The sequence below is a fragment of the Rhinopithecus bieti genome, unplaced genomic scaffold (assembly GCF_001698545.2).
Source record: "Rhinopithecus bieti isolate Rb0 unplaced genomic scaffold, ASM169854v2 scaffold_12151, whole genome shotgun sequence".
Lineage (NCBI taxonomy): Eukaryota > Metazoa > Chordata > Mammalia > Primates > Cercopithecidae > Rhinopithecus > Rhinopithecus bieti.
Window position 1 is genome coordinate 1,174,693 of NW_016807233.1, and position 18,431 is coordinate 1,193,123.

Here is an 18,431-nt window from a genome sequence, read left to right on the forward strand (position 1 = left end):
CTCCTCCTCTTCCCCTCCCTCTCCCTCTCCCCTCCCTTCCTCCTCCTCCTCTTCTCCTTCTCCTTCTTCTTCTTCTTCTTCTTTCTTCTTTCTTCTTCTTCTTCTTCTTCTTTCTTCTTTCTTCTTTCTTCTTCTTCTTCTTCTTCTTCTTTCTTCTTCTTCTTCTTCCTTCCTTTTTGACAGGTTCACACTCTGTTGCCCAGGCTGGAGTACAATAAAGTAACCACAGCTCACTGCTGTCTCAATCTCCTGGGCTTAAGGAGGAGGAAGCTTTCTCCCTCTTCAGCCTCCAAAGTAGCTGGAACCACAGGTGTATGCCACCATGCCCAACTAATTTTTAAGACTTTTTGTAGAGATGGGATCCTGCTATGTCACCCAGGCGGATCTCGAACTCCTGGGCTCAAGTGATCTACCTGCCTTGGCCTCCCAAAGGGCTGGGATTACAGGCATGAACCAGTGCACCCAGCTAGTATGACCCTTCTTGGAAAAATTAAACAATACTATATGACACAACAATTCCGCTTCTGTGTATGTACTCTAAAGAACTGAAAGCAGGGAGCCCTGCAGGTATTTCTACACTAATGTTCATGGCAGCATTATTCACAACAGCCAAAAAGTAGAAATAACCCAAATGTCCATTGATGGATAAACTGATGAACAAAATACGGTATATCCATATAATGGAATATTATTCAGACTTAAAAAAGAAGGAAACTTTCATCCACACTGCAACATGGATGAACCTTGAAAACACTATGCTGAATAAGCCAGACCCAAAAGGGCAAGTACTGTATGATTCCACTTATATGAGGTCTTTAGAGCAGCCAAATTCATAAAGACAGAAAGAAGAATGATGGTTGCCAGAAACTGAGGATAACTGGGAAATAGGAGTTACTGTTTAATGGGTACAGAATTTAAATTTGAGAAGATAAAAATGTTCTGGAGATGGATGGTGGTGATGGCTCTACAACAATGTGAGTGTGTTAATGGCACTGGCCACACACTTCAAATGGATGAAATGGTAAATTTAATGTTATGTTTATTCTACCAAAATAAAAAAAAATTTAAGGGGTTCCAAAATCTCAGTAATCAAGATAGATAATATTTTTATTTCATTTTTATTTCTTTTTTGAGTCAGGGTCTCATTCTGTCGCCCAGCCTGGGGTGCAGTGGTGCAATCATGGCTCACTGCAGCCTTGAACTCCTGGGAACAAGTGATCCTCCCACCTTAGCCTCCTGAATAGCTAGGACTACAGGTGCATGCCACCACCCTTAGCTAATTTCTAAAAACTTTTTGTAGAGATTGGGTCTTGCTATGCTGCCCCTATGTTGGCCTTGAATTGCTGGCTGCAAGCGATCCTCCTGCGTTGGCCTCCCAAAGTGTTGGGATTAAAGGCCTGAGCCACCTTGCCCAGCCAAGGTAGATACTATTTTAATGCTATATATATAATCAAAATGAATGCAATAAATTCCATGATGGCAAAATAGCAACATTTTAAAAGAAGAGGATCTGTATTTCTGAACTTTTCTTTTGCTGCAGGCTCTAACATGGCTTGGCCTACCATTGACCGGCAGTTACCTCTCTTTGAGAATGTATGTGCTGGTCACAACACAGGTATGATTTCTCAACTGTATGGTCATATGGCCAGCCTGCAAGGCAGGAATTATTACAGATAAGTAAACTGAGGCTCCTGGAGATTAAGTCATTTGCCCAAGGCCAAACCACGGCCCTTGGCCTCTGCAAAGCTGCCTCCCAGCTGTACACACAGCCGGGTAAAAGACGGCCCCAGGCTCAAGACTAGAGATTTGATCGGTCTCTTCCAGCTAAAAATGCCTAAGCAAATCAGAGGCTAAGGTGGAGATTTCAATCATGTAACTGCTATCTTGTGAGCCTGTAATAGCCGGCGATTGCATGGGTTTTTCTCCTGTGGTTTTTGCTTAACCTCTTTTTTAATTTCATTGTTCCTTTAACGACGTGATTCTTTTGGCTCTCTAATCCGTCCTAATAAATGCTGTAATTACAAGTTTCCCTGACCATGCTGTGCAGCAGGCGAGCTCCCTCCCTGGCTCCTGGGAAACTGAACTGGAGAAGGATCTTGGCAGGGAACTGCTGCATCCACGAGGCCGCAGTTACCACCCGCCTCTCAGTCAAGTTCAGCTCTTTCAAGCCAGGACCTTGTCTGTCTTGTTCACAGTAGTATCTCCCAAATCTGCCTGGTGCCTGGTACATAGAAGGGGCTTAATAAATCTCTGTTGAATGAATAAATGAAAAAAATAGAAGTCTAACTAGCATAGAACCCTTGACAAAGTACATGCAACCTATATAGCATCTTTTCTTGAACCTTGCACCTCATGTGGTGGTTGGAGTTCACTAAGGATATTTGTAGAATGAAATAAAAAAGCATACAGGTGTTGTGTTGCATTGTTTAATGTGCTTATACATATACACACAAACATATATGTGTATGTATATGTATACACATATATATAATTGTATGTATATATATACCTCTTCAGTCGAGAAGAGCACAGCAGAATACACATTATTTTATCCCAAAGGGGATAAAAATACTCATTTGTCATCAAATCCTTAGACATAAGGTGTATTTGCATTTGGTGTGTTCACTAAGATTCACTGAGGCCTCAGACATCCTGCTCATGGGACAAATGAGCTTGTCTGGAGCTCGTGAGTTGGTTCGTGATTTGAAGCCTTTGACCTCGTCCTCAGGGTATTCCTTGTACAAGCTGTTTCTGTGTTTAGGCAGAGTGTGTTCTCCATGGCTGCTTCCCCACTGTGACCTCCAGTCTGTGGTCCTTCGTATTCCTCTGAAAAATGAAGTGTTCTGGGACTAAAGATCACCCATGGTAGATAGGGGCATTGGAGAGGATGACGGGAATCGCTCATCTGTGTGGGCTGGGAATCTGTTCTGCTGCCTGGTCCTGCCCTCCCTCCTGGGTCCCTGGCTCCAGAGCACAAACTCTCCCGCTCCTCTAGACCAAGCTGTGTGCACCCTTGTGTCTGCCTATGCCTTGTCCTGGCCAGAAATCTTTCCTTCCCTGTCCCTTCATCTTTCCTTGACTCCTGCCCTGTAATGATCTAAAGAGCCTCACTATTTCGTATCTCATCCCAGCATAGGCATCACCTGGGAGCAAAGCGGGGCTCAGGGCCCTGCCGGATGAATCAGACTCTACTTAGTAACAAGCTCTTCAAGTGATTCATCTGCTCCTTCAATTTTGAAAAGCATTGGAGATAGCTCCTACTCATCTTTCGGTGTTCAGCTCAGGGGTCGCCTCCTCCAGAGTGCCTGCCCTGATCTTCCCACCCACCACAGCTGGCTGCTGGGACAATCAAATAGTCAGGCACAGCCCCAACATGCACACCCATCACATTCACGAGCACTTCTAGTTCACAAGTCTTTCTCATTTAATGGTGGTGCACTCTGGTGGAATAAACTTAAAATTCTTCTTGGAATCTCCAAACGAGGGGCGTCATATAGCCTCCATGCAGGCTGTGAGCACGTCGTACCTGAGAATCCCCACCCTTCACTCCACACTCTCTTTTTACTTGTATGGTTTCCCAGCAGAATTCTGATGTAATCTTACCCTTGATCCTCCAGATGTAAGGTAGGTTCTTTTTCCACCTCTGAATTCTTTCATTATTTTCTCTGCATCTTTGAGTTTCTGCAATTTGAATATATATTATATACCGAGGTATACATTTTAAAATATCCATCCTGCTTGGTGTTCTCTTTAGTTTCCTGAATCTGTGGTTTGGTGTCTCATTAATTTTGGAAAATTCTCAGTCATTATTACTTCAAATATTTTTTTCTGTTCCTTTCTCCCTTTCTTCATCTTTGGTATTCCCACTACATGTAGGTTACACCTTTTGTAATTGTTCTGTCATTTTTAAACATGCTGCTCCTTTTTTTTTTTCAGTCTTTCATCCCTTTGTCTTTCAGTTTGAGAATTTTCTATTCATATATCTTCAAGCTCACTGACATAGAGCTTGTTTTGTATTCCAGTCACTATAAAAGAGCACTGCTGATGTGCTGGGCACAAATGGCGGGGGGAGTAATTCTATATAGAGTCCAATGATTAGGTTTCAGGTTTTTAGTGAGCCTGTGTCCCTGGGCTGTGAACTTCACCTGGGAGTCTCAGTTATTATCCCATCTTATATTAGGTAAGACAGGAACGCTAGCTGAGATGGGACTGGGATGTTTTCTTTTCCCTGGGTGTCAGGATGAAGGAAGGTGAAGTACAGCGTTTCCCTCCACAAAGATGAGGTGGTGCTTCTCCCCCTGTTCACCAAGATAATGGAGGTAGTGCAGCCTGGTAGACGGCAAGCAGGGTGATGGCACGGATGTGATGCCCCCGCCCAGGATGGAATCAGAGAGCCAGCCTGGGATCCTACCTCCACCAATTCCCAGCTTTGTGATCCTGAGCAAATTAGTTACTGTCACTGCAGTTTCATTTCCTCATCTTAGAAGAAGGTAATAACAGTCATCACATAGCACACTTGTGAGAGTTAAACCAAATGATGCAAGGGAAATGCCTGCAACACTGCTTAGCAGATAACAGAGTCTCAACAGATGGTAGAGGTCATTCTGAAGAGAATGCCATTTGACCTAATCAGGGTGACAAAGGCAGTTAAGAGTAGGCGAGAGGAGTGGTAGGGCTTGGGGAAAGCAGGTCAGGCAGCTGGTGGGATTTGCAGAGCTGAGGAGAACGTTCTGGGTGCATTTAGTTGCTGACAGAGTCTGGCCCAAGCCCAGGCCACAGGCACAGTCCCAGGAGACATGCTCATGAGCTGTCATCTCAGTTCAGCCGCTGACTCACCCCACAGGCGGGCACCCAGGGAGCAGGTGCTGCAGTTGTTCTGTCATTAGACATCTGAGGCTGTAAGACCTGACCATCTTCTGGCCGATGGAGTAACTTGCCCACAGGTGGGGATGGGAAGGGTGAAGGCCCAGCCTCTCTCTCTTGTGTGTCTGGGATGAGAGGGTCAGTATCTTCACCTTGGTCTAGACTTTGTTGTTTAAAAGGTAAGCTGGGGAGCAGCAGGCTCAACATCACCTGGGCGCGTGTTACAGATGCAAACCTCTGGTCCAGTTCCAAACTTGCTGAGTCTTAATATGCATTTGGCAAGCTCTCCAGGTGATTCCTTTGTATGTAAAAGTCTGGGAAGCACTGGCTATAGCATCTTTCTGGTTCACATGCACGTTAAAGCTGGAGAAGTGTTGGCCTAGGGGTCTTCATGGATTCCAAACAGAAGTCAGAATACCAATAACCAGCATGAATTTCTGATTGTAATATCAGCAGCTGAAGGACCAAGGTGTTTGGATCCCAGGAATCACAATCAGACTTTTTCAGGCCACAAATGGATTGATAAAACAACGGCGGTCTCTCTGATAAGGTGACATTTCAGCTGAGCATGGAAGTAAGTGAAGATGTGCCCATAGGAGTATCTGGGAATTGAGTAGCAAGTGCAAAGGTCCTGGGGCTGGAACACACTCAGTGTGTGTGAAAAATGGCAAGGAGTTCAGTGTGCCTGATGCAGATTAAGTGAAGAAGCCAGGAATAGGAGGCGATGAGGAAAGATTGTGTTGACTCTGTAGTTCATGGTAAGGCCTTAGGATATTGTCATGAGTGAAATGGGAAGCTGTTGGAGGGTTTAGAGTGAAGGGGTCATATTATCTGACTTTTGTTTTAACAGGACTCTCTCAAGCTGAATCTAATGTGCTGAGAATAGACTGAAGAGGGCACAGCAGGGCAGTCTGGTCAAAGGTGCCTGCAGGAATCCTAAACGGATGGTAGTGAAGGAGGTGAAGAGATGAGCTTTGAGCCTGGGCCTGTTTAAAGCAGAGCTGACAGGACTTGCTGGGGATGGGTGCATGCTGTGGGGGAAAGAGAAGAAGCTCCTGGATTGGCTCTGTGCACCTCTGTGAGTCAGCTTTCCTGGAAGGTGCTTTGCGTTTTCCCTTCAGTGTCTATGGCAGGCATGGGCAGAAGAGTCTTTGTTTCTGGGGAGGCTTTTTTGTTTGTTTTTTTGGTGATGGAGTTTCACTCTTGTCACCCAGGTTGGAGTGCAGTGGCCCGATCTCGGCTCACTGCAACCTCTGCCTCCCGGGTTCAAGCGATTCTCATGCCTCAGGCTCCCAAGTAGCTGAGATTAAAGGCACCCACCACCACTTCCAGCTAATTTTTGTACTTTTTAGTAGAGATGGGGTTTCGCCATGTTGGCCAGGCTGGTCTTGCACTCCCTACCTCAGGTGGTCCACTCACCTCAGACTCCCAAAGTGCTGGGACGACAGGCGTGAACAACCATGCCCAGCCCAGGCAGAAGAGCCTTAAACATGGCCAGTAGCACACGCACTTTCATCTCTGTTTCTTCTCACCCCCCGCTAAAATGTCAGTAAAAGCATGAAAACAGGAAACCTACAGTATGAAGAGCCCAGGACTGGGGATTAAAGAAGATGAATGACAATGTAAGTTATGTGTGAAGAGGAAAGCAACACAGCCATAGGTGGGAGGTGACTTACCGGGGGGAGAAAGCTGACTGTCAAGTGTCTCAGTCAGAGGTGCAAGCAGAAGACCTTGAGGATCCACCCAAGAGCTCAGGAATCAGACTCCAGGCCCTCTGAAAGGTCAGGGTGAGATGGGGCTGGCAAGAGCTGGGTTATCAAATGCTGTCTAAGGGTTGTTAGGTCTGCTGCTCAGGCAGACACTAGCTCCTTGATCCCAGGAGAGACTCGAGGGTGATCCTCTGGGAAATCGAGACAGCTGACACTCCAATGCAGGGTGAGATGGGGGTATGAATTCTGCACACTGAATGGTGGACTTCCAGCCCCTTCTCCATCTCTGCTCCAGGGCAGCTATAGCCAAACCTATAACCAGCAGCAGGAAAACAGATGACCTCTGAGGACAACATCACCCAGAGGACAGGCTCCAGATGCCAACAATGCGGGCTCCTCTGAACATGTACTTTGCCTCTCACTGCAGAGGCAAATCCTGCCCCAGCACACCAGTTTCTGATCAATATTTTAGTGCCTCACTCTTAACTATGAATAGATAGCCAAGGATCACCAGACAGGAAGTCCTCTAAAACACACAAACATAAACTAAAGACAAGAGAGAAAGGATTTCAGAGAAAACAGGCAATTCAGGGAGCAGAGGGAAATTTTCTGGACAAACCCACAATTAAAATCTTCCAGGACTTAAGAGGAACTGTATACTTGTGATTCAAGATCAAGCTCCTAGGAGGAACATTCATAGCTCCAAGATTGGGGGCAGGAAAGAGGACAGAGCTGAAACAAAATTCTACAGGAGGATTAGAAGATAACACTGAGAAATTTTGCAAAAAAATATACCGCAAAAGGCCAAAGAGTCAACAATAGGAGAGGAAAGATGAAAAGATAAGAGAATAAGCCCTGAAGGCTGAACTCCTGACAAACTGGAATTCCAAAAGAGAGAAAAGGAAAAAATATACAGAGAATAAGTTATTTTTTAAAATGCAAGAAAATTCCCTAGAGCTAAGTGGTATAAATCTCCTGATAGATGCTCAGGCCAAGGCAAATCATCATGGACTGTCACTGCAGCAGAGATAAAGAGAAGGCCTTAGAAGCTTCCAGAGGCCACTTAGCAAATGTCAGCAATCAGGAGGCCCTTAGAATTCTCAACAGCAACACAGGGAGCTAGAAGACAATGGCCTTCAAAATTCTGGAAGGGCAATGAATTTCTAATATGGAACTCTTGGTTTATGAAACTACTGATCAATTATGAAAACAAAATACAGGCATTTTCATGCACTCAAGATCTCAAGAAACTTTTCTTGTCTGCGCCCTTTCTCAGGCAGTTACTGGGCACATGCTCATCCAAGATAAGAGAGAGAACCAAGAAAGAGGAGTCTCAGCAGGGAAATCAATGAAGCAGAGCAGGACAGAAGGGATTGTCAGGTTGGCAGTCATGCAGGGGACCCAGGGAGCTATTGGTCCAGGTGGGAGCTGAGAGACCAGGGTTTCCCGGAGGGATTCCTCTAGGAAAAACATGAACTGAACGTTTTTTTTTTATATATATATATATACAGGCTGTGCGGAAAATAGAATTCAGAAAGGGTTTTACAAGTAAATCATGACTGTTGAAAATTAGCCAGAGGTGCATCGGGGAAAATCCAAAGTAATTATAAGCTTGAAAACATACACATGTACGAGACAGAAATGCAATCTTACTTCTTGATGTGGCTCAGTGGAAAATATTTACATAATCATAGTACTGACTTCTCTAAAGACCCAGATAAACAACACTGGGAAGATGAAGAAAGAGAAGCGAATGTCTGTTGGGGCAACAGGGTGGTAATTTGGGGGAGTATTAAAGAGCTGTATTGGCTTCCTGTTGCTTCTGTAACTCATTACCGAACATTCAGTGGCTTAAGATAACACAAGTGAGGCCTTGCAGTTCTGGAGTTCAGGAGTCTGAAATGAGTCTTCCCTGCACTAAAATCAAGGCGTCCTCCCTTCCGGAAGCTCTGAGGAGAATCTCCCCTTTCCAGCTTCCAGAGGCCGCCACATTCCTCAGTTTTGGCCTCTTCCTCTGTCTTCACGGTGAATGGTTCCAACCTCTGCTTCCATGGTGACCTCTTTTTTTTCTGACTCCACTGTCATCCCTCCCTTTCATATGGACCCTTATGATGATATTGGACCAGGCTGGATAATCCCTCCCTTTCATATGGACCCTTATGATGCTATTGGACCAGGTTGGATAATCCAGGAAAATCTCCCCATCTCAAGACGCTTACTTGAATCACACCTGCAAAGTCCCTTCTGCCATGGAAAGTGACATGTTCACAGGATCCTGCGTTCCCGAGATTAGGATGTAGACATCTTTAGGGGGGAAAAGCTGTGGTTTTGCAGACCCCAAAGGTTAGTGTGCTCAATGGAGGATCAGGATTTAGTCCTATGAGCATGTTATTAACAAGAGTAGAGGTAAATTCCCAAAAGCATCACTAAGTGCACTGGTGGTCGCAGTCTCATGGCTATGAGCAGGGTGGGGTAGGCAGAGCCAGGGGCTAGTTGTTTCCATTATAAGCCTTGTGATATTTTAGACCATGTGTATCTAATGCTGTGATAAAGAGTAAAATGTCCAGTCAGGTGCAGTGGCTCAAGCCTGTAATCCCAGCACTTTGGGAACCCAGGGCGGGAGAACCACTTGTGTACAGGAGTTCCTGGCCAGCCTTAGCAACATAGTGAGACCCTGTCTCTACGAAAAATAAAATATGAGCTAGGCATGGTGGTGTGCCTATAGTCCCACCTACTTGTGGGGCTACCGTAGGAGGATCACTTGAGCCCAGGTGGTTGAGACTGCAGTGAACCATGATCGTGCCACTGCACTCAGCCTGGGTGAGAGTTAAGACCCTGTCTCAAAAGCAAACAAACAAAAAAGAGTAAAATGCTATCGTTAGGCCCAGCTCATACCTAATCAATCAAAACGTAACTTAAGTTCTGGAGATCTAGTGTCCCTCATGATGACTGCAATGAACTGTACACTTGAAATTTGCTAAGAGGTCAGATCTTGAGTGTTCTCATCACATACTAAAAAGGTAACTATGAGGTGATGGATATGTTAATTAGCATAATTGTGTATACGTATTTCAAATCATCAAGTAGTACACCTTAAATGCATACCTTTTAATTTGTCAATTCTGCCTGAATAAAGCCAAAAAATCTAGGTAGGAGATCTGAGCTCCGTATTTTTGTAGACTTAGCCTAGGCTCCACTAGGCTGTTGGATGCAGAGCCAGGCAGGAACCGCTGTCACCCCTCGTGACTACTCCTGGAGTTTATCTCTGACATGTCTCCCAAGCAGGATGCAAGCAGATAGGTTGCAGGGCCTGTGCCGGGGACTTCTGGCTGCCTCTTGTCCACATCTGTTTCTTACATTTTCAAGGCACACAGAAGGATGTGTGAATGCACAGGAAGTCTCAAAGGGGAGGATTTCAGAGGTTCCACCCCTTGTTCTTCACAGACACGAGGTTTCCAAGTGCCTGCTTTCTCCCTGGGGTTGGTCCACATGAAAACCTTTTCACTGGCCTGCAAACAAAAGTAGAAAAATAAAGGAATGTATAGCAAGTTTTCATACTTCAAATGAATTTAATTGAGAAACTGCCTTTTATTCTAAGATAACTTTCTTTATTACCCTTTTTTTTCTGTTAAAACTATCCTTTTATAAAATGATAGCAAAAATGAGTGTTACCTATTTTTTCAAATTGCTTATTTGGCAAAGTGGAAGGTTGTAAAGGCCAGTATGCTTGATCCTTAAATTTTCATTGTTGTTGAAATTGTACAGGGCTTTGAAATTTACAGTCTGGAAACCTCTGAAAGGAGCTGGTTTCTCTGCCCTGCCAGGGTCCTGCCTCTCATCACATGCGGTTATGTGCCCACGACAGGTCGACAGGTCACTGGTCAATTTCCTTTCTCTGGTTTGGACGATGACTTTTTCTTGTGGTCTTTGTGCAATACCTATGTGGTGAATAACATAGTGAGTGACTGGGCGACTTCCAGAAGCTTGGGGTGTGTGCTAGATGAGAAATCATCTTTGAATGACATTTAAGAATCCCCTTTTCATTTATCTTGGCATATAAGTAAGCCTGAACTGGGAATCTATCCAAATTTGCATTTCAAAAAGGGCTCTTGCATTGTGGAGGTTCACAGAAGTTCAGTAATGAATTTCTGAACTAATGACCTACAAATGGTTGTAGTTCATCATGGTTTTGTAGACATCATGGTTGTGATCCTTAAACTGGGCTCGATTAAACTTGTCCTGTGAGTGGCATGCAGAGGGACCGTACCCCACAGTCAAGGCTGCACTGGGAAGGGGCCCTGCACAGCCCTGGGGAGCTGGAGAAAGTTCCCTCATTCTGAGAGGGGCTGGGGTGCCTGAGGCTATTCCAGATCAGGCTGGAGGAGTAGGTAATGCTTTCCAATGCAACGCTTTAAAAGTCCCTCCCTTTTTTTTTTTTTAAGTAGAGACGGGCATGGTGGCTGGCGCCTGTAGTCTCAGCTACTCGGGAGGCTGAGCCAGGAGAATAGCGTGAACCCAGGAGGCGGGGCTTACAGTGAGCCGAGATCGTGCCACTGCACTCCAGCCTGGGTGACAGAGCGAGACTCCTAGACTCCATCTCAAAAGAAAGAAAGAAAGAAAGAAAGAAGTCCCATTGTTTTTCACTAAGTAGAGGGCAGGGATGATGGCACTGTGCTGAAGGAGGTGTCTTCACAGCCAGGTGGATTTTATTTCCTGTGAGCCTGGCTGACCAGGACTAGGATGACCTTAGAACAACGGCCCTTCCTAACAGTTTATAGGTAAATTGTGTTTATACAATTTCATACAATTTATAGTTTTAATATTTGCTATAGTCTGAATGTGTCCCCCAGAATTCATGTATTGGAAGCTTAATCCCCAGTGTAACACTGTTCGGGGGGAATTGGGCCTTTTGGGAGGTGTTTAGGTCATGAGGATGGAGTCTGTATAAAACTTGGTATAATCATGAACAAAATTAAAAGGGAAAAATACTTTCTATAAATGTGATGTGCAGCTAGTTACTCTCCACAATCCATTACACATCATTAAATACAAATATTTTAAAATCAAAATAGAAAATTTGCAGAGTAGGAAAAACCACTGTCTAATAAAATGTGAATAATGCAAAAATTAAGTGTCACTCATTATCTTTAACAAAGTTAAAAAACATTGGATAAATTTTGGCAAAGTTACTCTGAAGTGGGCATTCTTGTCTTGCTGGTGAAAGAGTTAATTGATACAAGCACTCTGGAAATTTTTTGCTAAAATCTATCAAGAATGTTAAAATGTTCATGCCCTTTGATGTACTTTAGCATGGGAATTCCAATTATAAAAACACATCCCAAGAATAAAATCAGTGTTTGAACCAAATATACCACACAAAAATACTTATTACAGAATTAAATGTCACAGCAAAAACCTGGAAACATCACCACAAAATCCATGAACAGGAAAATGATTCAATGAATTCAGACATTGATTTGGGATGATGACACTTGACTATGGAGACCAGGGGATAAGCCTTAAGTGGAGGGAACCATGTAATTAGACATAGATTACTGTCAGTTAGGTTTTTGTTTGGAAGGTGAAATAGAGGGTGCTTCTTACATTGTTAAAAATATGTACATATGTATGAAATGCACCTACCATGCATAGATCAATACTGAGATTGTTCCATGAATTGAGGAGTAGAGTTTGCCCAAGTCTGAAAATAGAGACTCAAACAAAGATAGATATAGATATAGACATTAATATAAACATATAGCTGTAGTGATAGATATATAAATACACTCATATGTATGTGTTTTATATACACATATATTTTATATAGCATTTAAAATGAAAAGTTTTAAAATACTCTTTACAATAGTACCCCAAAACATGAAATACTTAGAGATAAATTTAACAAAAGGTATGTAATACCTCTATAATAAAAACTGTAAGATGTTGTGGAGAAATAAAAGACCTAAATAAATATAAACATATACAATGTTTATGGATTTGGAGGCAATTTTCTTATGATATCAGTTATCTCCAAATGTATGTATAGATGCAATGCAATCCCAATCCAAATCCCAGATGGTTTTTAAAAATAGAAATAAATGAGCAGATCCTAAAATTTATGTGAAAATTCAAAGCACACAGAATGGCAAAAATAATTTTGAGAAAGAACAAATTTGGAGGATTTATACTACCTGATTTCAAATTTTAACCTAAAACTATAGTAATCAAAACAGTACTTGATACGGGTTGGCTGTGTCCCCACCCAAATCTCACCTTGAATTGTAATAATCCACATGTGTCAAAGGCAGAGCCAGGTGGAAATAACTGAACCATGGGGGTGGTTTCCCCATACTATTCTCATGGTAGTGAATAAGTCTCATGAGATCTGATGGTTTTATAAAGGGGAGTTCTGAACACTCTCTCTTGCCTTGCACAATGTTTGTGAGACCTCCCCAGCCATGTGGAACTGTGAGTCAATTAAACTTCTTTCCTTTATAAATTGCCCAGTCTTGTGTAGGTCTTTATTAGCAGAATGAGAACAGACTAATACAGTACTGTACTGCTGAAAGAACAGACGAAAAAAGATCAAGGGAGCAAAATAGAAATTCTAGAAATAAGTTCCCAACTGTATGGTCAAATGGTATTTTCAACAAAGCAATTCAATGAGAAAAAAAGAAAATTTCCAAAAACAGATGCAGAAGTAAGTGGATATCCATATGAGGACAGGGAAGAACCTCAATCCCTACCTCATACCATACAAAAAATTTATTCCAAGGTGGACCACAGGCCTTATCATAATACTAAACCTGTAAAACCTCTAGAAGAAAACTTTAAAAACATATTTATGAATTTGGGGGTGGACACATTTGTTAGTAGAGTCACAGAAAAAAATTTTCTGAAATTCACCAAAATTTGGAATTGGAATTCAACAAAATTGGAATTGGAATTTGTATTAGTCCGTTTTCACACTGCTATAAAGATACTACCTGAGACTGGGTAAGTTATAAAGGAAAAGGGTTTAATTGACTCACAGTTCTGCATGGCTGGAGAAGCCTCACAAAGGTGAAGGGGAAGCAAGGCACATCTTACATGGTGGCAGGAGAGAAAGAGAGAGAAGGAGGTAGCACCAGATTCTTATCAAACAACCAGCTCTTGTGAGAACTCACTATCACAGGAACAGCATGGTGGAAACTGGTCCCATGATCCAATCACGTCCCACCAGTTCCTTTCCTCAACATATGGGGATTACAATTCAGATTACAATTCAAGATGAGATTTGGATGAGAACCCACAGCCAAACCATATGAGAATTCACCAAAATTAAAAACTTCTGCCCATCAAAAGACGTTATTAAGAAATGAAATAGGCAAGCCACAGACTGGGAGAAAACATCCATTCTTATGATTTTTTGACTTTATAATGGCTTTATTGGAGTATTAAATGCATTTTCAACTTACGATAGTTTCGACTTACAATGGGTTTATCAGGATGTATCTCCATTGCAAGTCAGGGAGCATCTGCATATATTTGTAATAACTGCTACAATTTAATAATAAAAAGACAAACAACCCTAATTAAAATTAGGTAAAAGACTAAAAAGAGACTTTACCAAATAAGATATGTGACCAATAAGCACATGAACATCATTAGTCATCAGGGAAATACATATTAAAACCGAGATAGACTTCAGCCTTCTAGCATGGCTAAAATGAAAAAGATTGACCATTCCAAGTATAGCAGAGGAAGTTGAATTACTAGAACTCTTATATATTACTGGTGAGCATGTAAAATGATATAACCATTTTGAAAAATGGTTTGGAAGTATCATACAATTTTAAACATATATCTATCCTATGACTCACAGTTCAGTTCCTAGAGAAATGAAAACACATGCCCACAAAAATCCTTGCACAAAAATGTTCATAGCAGCTTTATTCATACTAGTCCAAAACAGAAATGTCCCAAGTGTTCATGAACTTGTGAACCAATAAAAAAATTGCAGTGTATCCATACATGACTCAACAACAGATAGGACAAAGCACTGAAACACAGCGACATGCATGAATCTCAAAAGCATTATTCCGAGTGGGAGAAGCAGACACAAAAGTACAAAGTGTATGGTAACATTTCTGACCTTCTCAAGGAAAACTAATTCATGCGGATAGAAATGAGAATAGAAGTTGTTTCTGGAATGGTGGGAATTGATCAGGAAGTGGCACAGAAGGAATTTTCTAAAATGATCGAAAACATCTATATGTTGATAGTGGTGTGAGTTACATAGCTGTATGCATTTGTCAAAACTGATTGATATGGTCTGGATCTGTGTCCCTGCCCAAGTCTCATGTCGAATTGTAATCCCCAATGTTGGAGTGGGGGCCTGGTGGGAGGTGACTGGATCATGGGAGCAGTTTCTTCCTTTGATGCTTTTCTTGTGATAGAGTTCTCACGTGATCTGGTTGTTTAAAAGTGTTCAACACCTCTCTCCTCTCTCTCTATTCCTTGTGCTCCAGCGATGTAAGATGCATCTGCTGCCTCTTTGCCTTTGACATGATTGTAAGTTTCCTGAGGCCTCCCCAGAGGCTGTCATGCCTTCTGTACAGCCTGCAGAACCAGGAGCCAATTAAACCTCTTTTCTTTACAAATTACCCAGTCTCAGGTACTTCTTTACAGCAGTGTAAGAATGAACTAATACACTGGTCAAACTGGATTCTTACAATCTGTTCATTTTACTGCATGTAAATTAAACCTCACTTTTTTAAAAAAGGAAAGACCTTGCCATTATGGAGTTTGAAAACTATTATGTAGTCATTGAAAACAGATTTTGAAATTTTCTAGTAACATATTAATAGTAACAGTGTTACTTATTAAGAAGCTATATGATTATATATGACATAATCTTACTTCTTCTAAGAAAAATATTGTATGTGGGCTTTAAAATATCGGGAAGAGATACAGGAAAATGTGATCAGTAATTGTATTAGTATGCTTGGGCTGCCATAAGTAAATACTATAGACTGAGTGGCTTAAACAACAGACATTTATTTCTCACAGTTTTGGAGGCTGAAAGTCCAAGATCAAGGTCCCAGCCTATTGAGTTCCTGATGAGGGCTTTCTTCCCAGCTTACAGACAGCTGCTCTGTCCTCACGTGTCCTTGCTGTGTCCTCACATGACACAGAGTGAGAGAGAGAGAGCGCGCGATTGCATATATACAATATATATAATTATTAAATTGTCTTTTTATGAGGACACCAATCCTATTGGTTCAGAGCCCTACTCTCATGGCCTCAGTTACCTTAATTATCTCCATAAAGACCCCACCTCCAAATGCAGTCCCATCGGTGGTTGGAAATTTCAACATATGAATTTTGAGGGAACACTATATAGTCCATTGCAATAATGATAATGATCTCTGGTTGGTGAGATTATAAGTAATTTTAATTTTCTTCTTTATTTTTTCCATGTTTTTTTATTTTCCAAGAATGAGAGTCAGAAATAAACAATGAAAATTTTCTCTTCTAGAAAATACTATTTTACAGCACTTATCCTGCTCTCACTGAAATGGCTTTAGTTTTCTGTTGCTGCCATAACAGTCACAAAGCTAGGGGCTAAAACCAAGAACGGTTTACTGCCTAAAAGTTTTGTAGGTCAGAAGTCTGGGTCAGCTCAACTGCTTTCTCTGCTTTGGGTTCTGTAAGCCTGAAACCAAGATGTCAACCAGCTGGGTTCTGGGTCAGCTCAACTGCTTTTCTCTGCTTTGGGTTCTGTAAGCCTGAAACCAAGATGTCAACCAGCTGGGTTCTTATTGAGAGGCTCTGCGAAAAATCAGCAGCCAGGTTCATTGATGCTGCTAGTTTAGTTCCCATGGTTGTGGGGCTGAGGTCCCTGTTTCCTTGCTGGCTGTCAGCTGGGAGGAGCCATCAGACACCCTAGAGATCTCCCTCTGGTCCTCACACGTGGCCCCTGCATCTCAGGGCCAGTGAGCGTGCATGCAATCCTTCTCGGGATCAGACTCCCACTGACTTCTCTTCCTGCTGCATCCCTCTTCTGCTCCCAGCCTCAGAGAGCTCCCTACTGTGAAGGACTCATGAAATTAATTTGGCCCACCCAGAGAATCCAGGACAATCTCACTATTATAAAGTCCCTAAATTTAATTACATCTGCAAAGTCTCTCTGACCATGTAATACAGCATATTCAGAGGCCTTAGAGATTTGGGCATAGATATATTTGGGGGGGCCCTTATTTTGCTGATCACACACATTGTGTGTGAAATTAGAAATAAAGCACGTTGGTTGCACAACCAAGCACAAGGCTGTGCCCCCTGGGAGGTTCTCAGTTCCTTGACTGGAGTACGGCTTTTGAATGAGCAAGACTGTTGTAGTCATCGCCTTTCGATAATGAGGGCAGCATTGTGCCAACGCCTTGACAGAGTGATTCAAAAGTGGGTAATCTCTGTGGAGATATGATTTTCATGTTACTGTCTGGTCAGACACCTTCACTTCATGGAAACCACCAACATTCTCATTTGTACTTTAATATTTCCATTGGGCACCTCTATCAGCAAACTGCTCAAATCTATTCATTCCCTTGGAAAGCTGTTCCATACATGCTAAGTGAGTCTATCTTTTCAATACGTTTAAAAAATAAGTGCTAGAGATGGTGCACAGAGTTAAGGAAAAAATGATGCTAGAAATAGGTGACTTTGAGGAGGGTTCATACACCAAGGGGCTGTTCACAAAGGTTTGGGCATAGGAAACTGCAAAGTAGAAAGTAAGGTGCGGTACATGCAATAATGGCCCCTAAGAGGTCCACCTCCTGCTCCCCAGAACCTGTGAACATGCTGCCTTACTCGGCTAAAGAGACTTTGCAGGGTGGCTGAGGATCTGGAGATGGGCAGACTGTCATGGATCACCCATGTAAGGTTCCTTGAAAGAGGGAAGCAGGATCCTCACAGAGATGAATGATGATGAGAGCGGAGGGTGGGCAGAGAGAGAGTTGAAGATGCCACACTGCTGGCTCTCAGGATGGTGGACGGGGCCGTCAGCCTGGGAATGAAGGCTGACTGTAGGAGCTCCAGAAGGCACTAGCCCTTGACATTAACCCAGTGGGACTATTTCTGGACTGTTGTCCTCTAGAAATGTAAGATAATAAATATATGTTATTTTAAGTGACTGGATATGTGGAAATTTCTTACAGCAGACACAGGTACTGAATACAGGCAGTAAACTGGGGCTCCCTGCAGTTCAGCTTCAGCACCTTCTAAGCCTCGAGGGACAAGGGAAGGGACTAGTTAGAGGAATCATACGGAGAGCCATGGAGAGCCAGACTTTGAGAGGAGCATAGCCTCAGTCTCACAGACACAGCCAGCTCAAGGCCAGCTGGTCAAAAGGGAGGCAGGAGAGCATGGTGGCTCCCGTCTGTAATCTTAGCACTTTAGGAGGCTGAGGCAGGCAGATCACTTGAGGTCAGGAGTTCAAGACCAGCCTGGCCAACACGGTGAAATCCCGTCTCTACTAAAAATATAAAAATAAAAAAATTAGCCAGGCGTGGTGGCACGTGCCCATAGTTCAGCAGCTTGGGAGGCTGAGGCCGGAGAAATTGCTTGAACCCAGGAGGCGGAGGTTGCAGTGAGCCAAGATCATGCCATGGCACTCCAGCCTGAGTGATAGGGTGAGACCCTGTCTCAAAAAAAAAAAAAAAAAAAAACCAGGGATCGGGGGAGGCAGGAGAGTGAACCTCCAGTCTCCTTCTGGAAATCCCCATGGGATGAACCCATGGGGTAGGAATCTGTTTGTGGTCAACACCCCACAGGTCAGCAGCACCCCACAGAGTGGAGAAGGACAGAGTAGACATAAAGGCT